Below are 10,434 nucleotides of genomic sequence, written 5' to 3' on the forward strand. Positions count from 1 at the left end.
CTCATTTGATATGCCCCCCTGCTGGCTTCCAGTCCTTATGGATAGCTCTGAGAGCAGGCAGGAGGGTGTGTCACACCACAACAACATCAGACATCTTTATGGCCAGTCCCTAGCATGTCCCAGCTGCCCACATATTCTTTTTTTAGGGGGGAATACTTGGGATTGAACTCAGGGGCACTCCACCATGGAGTCATATTGCCAGCCCTATTTTGTATTTTATTTAGAGACAGGGTCTCACTGAGTTGCTTAGTGCCTCACTTTTTCTGAGGCTGGCTTTGAACTCGTGATCCTCCTGTTTCAGCCTCCCAAGCTGCTGGGATTACAGGCATGCGCCACCCCGCCTGGCCCACATAGTCTTTTGATCCTTATTATTTAATCTACATTATTTAATGTAACCAAGTGGTAATTTCTTCTGCTTGGGCTTCCTCTAGCCATTTTATCTTTGGCAGTTGTGCAAACTCCACTGGTGCTTCTCTGATGATGGGCTCCACAGCAAGAAGAGCAGCATAAGTAGCACAAACTTGTGTTTCCAACAAGCTATAATGTTCCCCTGCCCCCTTCCATAACTGTGACCCCATCCAAAGCCATCTGGAGGGATATGGACAATAAACTCAGCAGGTTTCAATGTGTCCAGTGTCCCAAGGGCTTGTGCCTGTTTTATTCCCCCTTTGGTCTGATTAACTGCTTCAATATGCCTGTCTGTCCAGTCTCCGACTGACTATATCTCTCCTACACAAATTATATACAGGTCATAGTAACTGAGACAGATGAGGGATAAAAGCCCTCCAATAACCCATAAGCCCCACACATTTCTTACATTTGCTTCACTGTTCTGGGGAATGGAAACACCTGAACTTCATTTATCACAGCCTGAGGTATAAACTTCATCCTGCCCAATCAGATAATACGAATTTCATCAATAAATCAAGGAGCCCTGCATTTTTGTCAGGGTTTACAGCCCATCTCCTCCTATGCAAATGAGTCAAAAGTGGATGCAGCCTTGGTGAGCACTGAAAGAGAATCAGATGTGATCATCATGTAAACGTTTTTACCACCTATGGTAAAAATGAGGTACACTGGAAATATTCATTGTTGGCCTTCCCATACGGAGGCAAATGGGGCATGGCTCTCCAGGACTTTATCTGTGATAAAGTGGGCAGGGCTGGGGATAGAGTTCAGTTGGTAGAGTGCTTCCCTTGCATGCAAAAGGCACTGGGTTCAATTCCAGCACCATACTCACACACAAAAGATAAAGAGGGCATTAGCAAGGTCTAGCACACTGTGATATTTTCCCAATTGAGCACTTAGCTCTTCTAAGAATAGTGGATATGTTGGAAATGGCTTACTAAAGTGGAGGGAACACCTTATTTAATTCTCTATAATCCAGTCATGTGCCAAGTTCCATCTGACTTTCTTACTGATCACACGGGGAAGTTAAAAGGATTGTAAGATGGGCGAATTATGTTTACTTTAGCTAATTCATTTGTGGTCACAATTCTTTCTTTTTAAATTTTTTTTCTTTTAATATTTTTTAGTTGTCAATAGACCTTTATTTTATTTATTTATATGCAGTGCTGAGAATCAAACCCAGGGCCTCACACATGCTAGGCAAGCACTCTACCACTGAGCCACAACCCCAGCATAATTACTTCTTGATGGCTACTGGGGAGCCAATTTTTGTTTGTTGGTAACAGTTTGCTGGGGTTAAGGCAAAACAACAGGGGTGTATTTAACATGCCTTCTTAATATTGGCTTTGGAGATGACACATGCTTAATCTCCTGGCAAGTACAAACTCCAGTTTGTAGGCATTTACCCCACAAGATATCAACACCTACAATGTATTTAGGAATGGGAGTTATGAACACCAGGTAGGGATGGGTGGTAAGTATCCAAGCTGCAGGGTTGACATTACAGTTCAGACTCTTACTGTTTTCCCCCAGTGTCCATATTGATGAGAGTTTGTCAGCATTAACATATCAGTGTAAACTCAGCTCCCATGTCCACCATGCTGTTACTCCTTAAACATTTTGTGAATAGCAGTGTCTTGTCAATTCCATAAATGTACTCTGATCCAGAGGCATACTCAGATCCCTGAACCTTGGCCTCTTCCCTAGCATCCCATACCCAATGGCTCAAAGAGTCTTCAATGGGGAGCTATGGACTCCCCCCTTTTATTGTATCTCCTAACAGGAGAGGCTTGTCTTTGTTTTTTCTTGGAGTAAGAATCCATTCCACCTTTCTGATTGCCTCCCCCATATTTTTTCCTGACTAAGAATCTCTTGCTCTTTGGCAATTTCTTCCTTAACTGTACTAGAGTGACATCAGGTTTTTCATTTGTTTTCCTTTTGTCCACTCCTGCTGCTGTTAAGTCCACCCACAACTGTTTACAGACCTGGAGAAGCCCCTTTGGTTTTGCCTGGGTTTTATAGACTCCCATTTTCTGCTGCAATCCTTCTGTCTTCCTTAGATCTGCCATCAGTTGTGCTGCTTGCTGGTGGGGCTGCCCTACTTACAGGGATAATATTAATATAAGGGCACCATAAATGGATGGCGGGGCCACATGTAAGGTTACATCCCTTATCCCAGCAGTAAAGGTCATACTGTATGGTCCTGGGAAAGGCTGCACATAAATACCATGTTTCATTCCCAGATCCCACAAATAGCTCTGTAATTCTCCCACAGAGGAGCAGGTGCCTCTTTGCATAGAACTGTCTCCTGAATTTGGCCACATATTATGAATGGCAAGAAGTAGCCAGGTTAATAATGACTCCACATTTTCATCAGTGACACTGGTGTAAAGTCATTGACACAAATCAGGGTGAGCAGTTATTGAAGCCATGTTAGACAATTCTATACCATTCAACACAATCCCATCTGCTCCGGTGTCCCACAAGCAGAGCACGCTTTCTTTCATTTTTTGCCTGAGTTGGACCCTAGCTCCACAAGCTCCATGGAGATAGGCAGTGCCAGGGCATATGTAAATATCCCTCTGAAGCACAGACCAGATCTGGATCCATCTCCTCAGGTCGATCCTGCTGGGTCCTTAACTTCTGGACAGTTATTGGTCTAGATTCCATGACATAGTCATCTCCTACCTGAACCTCTCAGTTAGTGGAACTAGTGACTTGGTGGGATCCCTGAGTGAATCCCACATTTGAGGGTCCTAGTTTTCACTAGTCACCAAAAACCCAATATGGCTCTAGGTCTGTGATGTTCCCTCGGTTTAGCATAATAGCATGCCATGACCTTCAGATGCTCATCTGAAGTGTTGAGATCCACAGCCAAGTCGGAATGGCCCCTGGCATTTTGCCAGAAGTAATGGTTGAGAGGCGAGCCATTAAGATGATGCTGGATTGATTCAATTGTATATTAGACCTTTATTGTCCGGTAATAGGATGGCTCTTGCTGCGATGGGCACCTGCTACTTTGGAGTTCCCGTTGAGTTCTCACGGGGTTCCGAGAGTGAGTGCGCGCAGCCCGGTGGTGGGAGTTCCGGTTGGTGTTTGTGTGTTCCTGGAGGAGCCGCGTGGGTGGCGTTTGGGAGAGTTCCCGGGGAGTGTGCTGGTGGAGTTTGGAAATAAAGTTTGTTCCTGCTTGAGTGGCTAGTGATTTGTGCCCAGCCAGACTGCGGCATCTAAGCACTGCAGATAGTGCATCTTTCACGTCAATCTGTGATAAAAGGCATCTTTTTCTAGTTTTAACCCTTCCTGTACTCTAGCTTCTGGTCTGTCGCTAGCTTTTGTGCACATGGCAGGGGCCCTACCACCACAGGGTCCCTGCCACCACCGTTTCTTTTTGCTTTCCCATGGCTATTTTGGATTCCTCTTGCTTTCCTGCAACTACTTCAGATGCTGCTTTCAACACTTGTAGCACCCCTCTTTGTATTTTTGGGGCACCCCTGCATCCACCCCTCCAATAGGGAAGCCGCCTTCAACCACATTGAGGCTTCTGGCCAGACTCCCTGTCCTTTCTCGACTCTGACTCAACTCCACACATCACCCTTTGGGATCCTGCTGAAGACACCAATTGTTCAGCACCAGGGCTGCAAAAGCCGCAGCGCACTGTTTACTGAACTCAGAGATATAAGTTGAAGGACCTAGTGGAGAGATTTTGGGCATTTTATGACTCATATGCTCCTTGGAAGTGGCAGGCTGGGGTACAATGGATAGCCTCACTGCACTTACAAGCACAGGGATACGTGGTTTGAGTTGCTTGCCCACTGTACAAGTGGATTTCTTCAGATGTTTTATGAGTATATTCTTTTACTTTGTAACCAGCATCACTCTGTTTAGATTCTCACCTCAAGACTGGAGATGAAGGAAGTGGCCAGCTTCTCCTCTCCACTGCAAGAGTCCTCACTGCAAGCTTTCCTAGGAACTGATGAGGGTTTAACCCAACATTGTCAGAGCAACAAAAATACAGGTTACCATATGCATTTCGCACAATTAAAAGGCAAAACATTATGCAAGCCATAGATTTAAAACTTACTTGATATCCATTTTGTCATTATGATTTTGTAGTACTTTCACTTTGAAGGTGCGCGTCAATATTCCCATCAATACCCCTTGAGTCCTTTCCCAAAAGCAGCACTTTTTTGTACAACTTACAGAAAACAAATCCCACCCCATCACCCTACTACCTGTGCATTTCCTAAGAGTGGGGTGAACCAGGAGGGGGAAAGTCCTAGTGAATTTTTTTTATCCACAACTCTCAAATTATATTAAGGTCTCAAAACAGTGCCTTGAGACAACCAGTAAATCATAACTTTTATCTGAGCAAATAAAAAGTAGTTCAGGTCATGGACAGAGATACACATTTCTGTATCTGCTCCTCAGGGTTCTGTGGACCAGAGATGAGGAAAATAAAAGGATATTCTTTTCCTCAGCATATAATGACACTTTTGTTACATTTTATAGTACCCACAGAGAAATAAAATACAGATTAACACATGAATTTTGCATAATTAAAAGGCAAAGTATTAATGAAAGTTTATAATATCCTCTCACTGACAACTTAGGCTAGTAAATTAAAAATACGTTGCCTTATAGTCTTTGGTAGATTAAATGGAGACAGAGACACAGAGTTCGTTTGGGTCTTCTCTCTTTACATTCCTAATTTTCCAGTCACAGCAGCACATGCCTCTAATCCCAGCAATTCAGGAGGCTAAGAAAGGAGGATTGCAAGTTCAAGGCCAGCCTGGGAAATTTAGCAAGACCCTGTCTCAAAATATAAAGAACTGGGGCTGTAGTTGAGTAATAGAGCACTTACCTAGCAGGTGTAAGGCCCTGGGTTCAATCTTCAGCAATGAAAAAAAAAAAAGAAAAAAGAAAAAAGAAAAAGAAAGAAAACCAACAAATAAACAAACACAAAGTCCTGATTTAATACAGCATCCTCCTCTGCAGTAGGTTACCTTCTCCTGTTGGTTGCAGAAAGACCTTGGCAAAGCCAGACTGTCAAGGCAAAAAAGCAAGACCCTAGTGTGTAAAGTGTTCATTCTACTTCTAAATGCTCTAACATGAATCCCATGTTGCATAAGCAGATATTACAGCTAATGGAGAAGAAACAAACACACAAAACAAGCAGGCACAAAAACTCTCTAGGAATAAAGATTTTAAATGCTCCTTTTGGCTTTACAAATCTGACCCTGCAGTTCTCTGTACATTGGGATAAGAATTATAATTATTTTAGCAACTATTCTTCCTCTGCCTTCTTGTCATGGTTGCAATTAAACCTAGAGTAATTCTACTTAGATGGGCAAGAGTTTAAAGGGTTTGGCTTAGAGAAATTTGCTGTGGACCAGGTTTGGAGCTCTATACCTGGTTACTCCTTTCTGGTCTTCCTGATTACAAGCACCAGCCAAGATGTTTGTCCATTGTCCCTGAAGGACATGAAACTCATTTCCCCGTTCCATTCTCTGCCTAACCACCTCTCTGGTATCTTTAGGTTCCATGCCCTGATGGAAATATAATGCTCTGAGCCCTGGGAATATGAATATCAGCTAAAGGCTTAAAGACTCTTCTGGTCAACATTAGAGTTGGAAATAGAGTAGTCACTGCTGAACAGAAATAACATTTTATGTCTGCTTCTTAGAGGAAGATTCCATTGAAATAGATTCATAGGTATTGGGGCTTTAAGTGTGTAAATCGAAAACAAACATCTCTTTCAGTTCTAAACCAACTCAGAAATAAAATTGAAGTTAGATCAATGTCCATAGATACTATTTCCAATAAAACTGATTTGGAAAGTGTGGTTTGATTGTTTGACCAAAAAAGACTTTTCTAATATTTTCTCCTAGTCTTGATTTTGAAACCTGAACATAGAAAATGTTGGTCTATAGAATATCACTTACCCAGCTGATGCATGAGGAATCTTCCACTGCTTTCCACCTCTCCTGTGAACAGTCTAGGGAAAAAGGGAGATCCGGTGTCCACACTGATCCCTGACATATTGAACTCACTGGCAGGCAAGTGGGGACCAATGGAGGTAAGACTTCTATCATCCACCACACAAAGTCACTCCTCTTTCTACTGTGAGAACAAACCAGGTCCAGGTGAAGAACTGGCAGTGTACTCAATATGGAGCACTTTCCCCATATAAGGAAATTCAGACATTCTTGTCTGTGTGTAGGTAGGAATGTGATGAGAAGGAAAAGAAGTTTCTCTCATCATCAACATCATTGAATTGCCCTAGTATGTGCTGAAGGCTGCACCTAGAATAACTTTTGGGAAAGATGATTCCCCTCATAATTACTTTATGCTGGGAATTTTATTTTGTGGTTGAAGAGCTGATGCTGATTTGTGGTATTCACAGTGTATGTAGAAATAACAGAGAGAATCTTGGGATGGAAGGTAGATAAAGTTGCTCTCTCCTCCTCACTATTTCCATTATCATCTGCTCACATTGTCTGAATGTCCTCATTCTTGAGATGAGTGTTCTCAATGACCTCTATAATTCTGAGTGACACCTGGAAGGATGTATGAAGGGAAAACAGAAATTTTTCAAATAAAAAATTAAAATGGGGAAAATAATATAAGAAAGACAAGAATTAGATTAGATTTTTGTCATCTGGAATAAGCATTAGAGTTTTATAGCAAATATTCACCACTTTGTAGTGAAAAACCAGCCTCTATCTCAGAGCAAAGCTGTCCAAGGAAGGGACATGGCCTTTGTCCTTGGAAAAACCCACAGAGCACTCTTAGGCACATTCCCACCCTGCTATGTTGTTTATCTACAAATAACAGGAGAGATCTGCTGTGCCAGGTGTTCCTGACTCAGTCAGGCTAGGTGGGGATCCATAGCAACCCCCTAGCAGCCACCAATCAGCATGAGACAGGGAAATACCTGGGATGCCAGATGACCCTCCCAGTGGTTTATGGTGATTGATAACAAGTTGGGAAACCATGTAGTTCAGCACGTACACCCCTCTTGGCTCAAACCAATCAGTTCAAACGAATACCCCTTCTGTACTGACCAATCACCCCTACCCAACTTGTTCCTGCCAGTGAATGTGCTAATCATGTTTTGGAGTTGTTATTTGATTTTCCCGCGGTGTGTGATGATTTGCTAAAAGAGGCTATGATGTATGTGAAGTCCCTGCCCTCTCCAAAAAATGTATAAAACTGCTGCAAACCCTGGGCTCGGGGCCTCTCAGCATCACCAGTTGCTGTCTGTGCTTGTGGAGGACCGAGCTAGCTCGCAATAAACACCTCTTTGTTGCTTGCATCGATCTTGGGTCTCTGGTGGTCTTTGGGGGTCCCGAATTCGAGCATAACAGTAGTAGAAGATTTTTTGAACTGTAAATTGTAATTTTTTTTTTCAAAAGAACACTAACAATTAATGAGAAGGTAGCTGTCAGTATCTTAGCCATCTGTTGAGGATTTAATAAAATCTTCTTGAAGGCATGTGAATGAATGAGTGTTTCTGAACAATGGAGAAAAATGCTTGGTTTTGCTTGGTTGCCCTAACTCAGTAAATTTCATTAAAACAATTCCTGTAAAATATAAAGTAAGTTTCCTTAGCAAGAGCAAGTTTAGTTTTCTCAGTCCCGTGCTCCAGGAGAGGATATGGACTATAAGAAAATAGTGGGTATGCATGTAGGAAGAGGGGGATTATTGGAGGAACAAAAATATGTTTATTTTTAAATTTTGGGCCAGAGGGTGAATCTTGAAAACAAGATTTAAAAAAAGAAATATAGTGCTACTATTAGTAAATTATTGTGATAAGGAAAAGAGATTGATGAAACTGAAAAACCAGCCTCTACCTCAGAGCAAAGCCTGTCCAAGGAAGGGACATGACCTTAGTCCTTGGAAAGACCCACAGAGCACTCCTAAGCACATTCCCACCCTGCTGAGTTGTTTATCTACAAATAACAGGAGAGATTTGCTGTGCCAGGTGTCCCTGACTCAGTCAGGCTAGTTGGGGATCCATAGCAGCCCCCTAGCAGCCACCAATCAGCATGAGACAGGGAAATACCTGGGATGCCAGTGGTTTATGGTGGTTGATAACAAGTTGGGAAACCATGTAGTTCAGCACGTACACCCCTCTTGGCTCAAACCAATCAGTTCAAACGAATACCCCTTTTGTACTGACCAATCACCCCTACCCAACTTGTTCCCGCCAGTGAATGTGCTAATCATGTTTTAGAGTTGTTATTTGATTTTCCAGCGGTGTGTGATGATTTGCTAAGGGATGCTATGATGTATGTGAAGTCCCTGCCCTCTCCAAAGAATGTATAAAACTGCTACAAACCCTGGGCTCGGGGCCTCTCAGCCTCACCAGGTGCTGTGTGTGCGCGTGTGGAGGACCGAGCTAGCTCGCAATAAACACCTCTTTGCTGCTTACATCGATCTTGGGTCTCTGATGGTCTTTGGGGGTCCCGAATTCGAGCATAACAAAAGTTTAAAATACAGAAACACTAAAAAAATTCAGATTTAGAATAAATTGTATGGTAAAACAGTAATAAAAACACATTTCATCCAAAATATATAAACAACTCTTATAACTTAACAACAACAAAAATAAATACTCAATTAAAATTGCTCAAAGGATTGATTAAATATTTCACTCCAGGAGATAGACCAATGGCCATTAACTACATGAAAAGATATACAGCATCATTAGCCATTAAGGAAATGCAAATCAGAATACAATGAGATGTCACTTCACACCACTATGGTGCTTCTAATTAAAAAGATAAAAAATAAGTATTGGCAATGAATGTGGATAAATTAGAAACTTCACACACAGCCTGGAAGTTCCTTGAAAGACTAAACACATTTATCATATGACCCAGCATATGTCCACACTGAACTTGTACAGAAATGTTCATAGCAATTTGAGTCACAATAAAAACTGGAAACATCCAAAATAGTAATCAACCAATAAAGAAACTATGGTATATTCCTATAGTGGAGTATTTTGGGAGCAACAAGAAGAAATATGAAACATGCCACAATATGGAAGAACCTTCCAAATAATTTGCTAAGTGAAAGAGTCAGACACAAAAAGACACACATGATCCCTCTTCTATGAGGTATGTAGGATAGGCACATTCATACAGATAGAAACTAAAATGGAGGGATAATGAAGAGTTACTTAATAGGTTCAGAGTTTCTGTTTGGCATGATTTAAAAGTTATGAATAGTGATGATTAGACAACACTGTGAATGTACTTAATACCACTCAATTGTACACATAACTTAAAATCATTAATATGGTAAATTTTTGTTATGAATATTTTGCCAGAATTTTAAAGAAAGAATTAACAAGGTTTAGAGAATTTTAAATAGGATACAAGATTTGTAAACTAAACATTCAAGAAAGAACTACTATACATTTTAATTTTTATTTTAATAAATATTAAATTAGTACCCCAAACAATTAATGTTATCACCATATTACAAACTAATAAAGAAAATATGATTACTTAGTAGATACAGAAATAAAGCGTTTGGCAATATTCAACATCCATTCTTCATTAAAAACACTTATCAAATTAAAAATGTTCATTGTTACAGTTTTACCTCACTGCCTAAGTTTTTTTATATATTAGCATTTTTTTTGATACAATTGATTGAACCCAGGGACACTTAAGCACTGAGCCACATCCTGAGCTTCCCAGCCCTTTTTATATTTTTATTAGAGACAGGGTTTTGCTGAGTGGCTTAGAGCCTTGCTAAGTTGCTGAGGCAGAGTTTGTTCTTGTGATCCTCCAGGATCATCCTCCTGAGTCACTGGGATTAGGGTGTGTGCCACCGTGCTTGGCATATATTAGCAATCTTATGATTAATAATTTTTCCTCTTCATTTTTTAAATAATCTATGAATATTTTGAACAAAAATTATACAGTGTATTTTGGCATCTATAATGTGTAGATAAACATTTATAGTAGTTGCACAAAGAATAAAAGAAAATAAATAGTTTGTATTTAGTGA

Source organism: Marmota monax, unplaced genomic scaffold (assembly GCF_021218885.2).
Source record: "Marmota monax isolate L192 unplaced genomic scaffold, Marmota_monax_Labrador192_F-V1.1 WCK01_AAM20220418_F8-fsc00066, whole genome shotgun sequence".
NCBI lineage: Eukaryota > Metazoa > Chordata > Mammalia > Rodentia > Sciuridae > Marmota > Marmota monax.